The sequence below is a fragment of the Protopterus annectens genome, chromosome 4.part0 (assembly GCF_019279795.1).
Source record: "Protopterus annectens isolate FY-2018-M chromosome 4.part0, PAN1.0, whole genome shotgun sequence".
NCBI classification, from domain to species: domain Eukaryota; kingdom Metazoa; phylum Chordata; order Ceratodontiformes; family Protopteridae; genus Protopterus; species Protopterus annectens.
The window spans coordinates 594,936,060-594,937,267 of NC_056733.1; the positions used below are offsets into that span (position 1 = coordinate 594,936,060).

The 1,208-nt window shown below is 40.9% G+C and overlaps 1 non-coding gene across 1 annotated transcript; it reads left to right on the forward strand.

The window, feature by feature from the left end:
* The first annotated feature begins 816 nt into the window (after positions 1-816).
* Positions 817-923, forward strand: LOC122800590. The gene has a single exon (XR_006364597.1). It is a non-coding gene; the product is annotated as a U6 spliceosomal RNA (small nuclear RNA).
* Positions 924-1,208: the final 285 nt, after the last annotated feature.

Sequence of the window (1,208 nt, forward strand, 5' to 3'; positions counted from 1 at the left end):
AGTATACGACTTCATATTAATGAATGTGAGTATACATTTGCTAATATACAGTCAACGTTCTGAATTGAGATCGATGTACAGTGCGGATTAAGAAATATTCCTTTTTCCTCGCTGTAGTACAATCTTGGAGTTGGTACATATAATATGCAGGGGGTGTGGGAGGCAGAGCCCCCCCCCACAATGGGGGATGCAGGGGGGCTTGCTTTACCAATAATAACAGACTTTCGACATTGGAACTTCTGGTGTTCGGATGTCAAGTCCATGGTAACCATTTCTGATGTTCTGGCAATTCGGTATTATCAACTTCCAATAAAAAGTCGATCATTTTGTGGAAAAATGTTTTTTATTTTCCACATTTTGACAGTAAACTGAGTAAAACACTATCCCTCCATTTCTTGTTCTTCTAACTGAGAATTAGTGTCAGAATGAGAGGGAACTCTTTCTTTTTCTATGAAGTAAGAGAAGAAACAGAATTTGAAACATTAAAAGCAGAAATTATTTCCGTAGCAAATCCCAGCAAATATCCCCTGCCCATGGTAATAGAAACAGGAGAAGTAACATTAAGTTTTTGTTTTCTTTTCATGAGAGACTTGCTGGAAAAAGACCAACTCATAACTGGGGCACTATCTCAAGAATCAAGCATTCTAGTCAAGCTTGAGGTAGACCTTCACCCATTCTTTCCCCTGAGATCATCAAGAGTGATTCAACCTTGCCTGCTGAGGCATCCCTACAGCCTCAAAGGAAGTGTCTAATTCCCAGTCTTTTGTAGCTTCCTGACGAGCTACACCCAAGACAGAGAGGGAGACTGAGAAATGTGTGCTTGCTTCAGCAGCACATATACTAAAGTTGGAGTGATACAAAGAAGAGTAGCATGGCCCCTGTGCAAAAATGACATGGAAGTTTGTAAAGTTTTCCTTATCTGGGGGATGGTTTTGGTATAATGGTTAAGGTCTTCTCTTCATAGGCAGAAGGTACAAGGTTTGATTCTAAGCTCGGGTTATCGACTAGGCTAAAAATGGCCTTTTGGGATAGTTAGCCTAGCATTCAGCTATGAACCAATGAACACCAATAAGCAGTCTGAGAAACCAAGTACAGCCACAGCAGAGTCACCTATCAATGGCTAAGGCAGTGATGAAGCCAGCCTGATACCCAAAGACTCTCTAAATATTTTCTTTTCTTGTGGATAGGAGAAGGAAGGACTGCAGAGT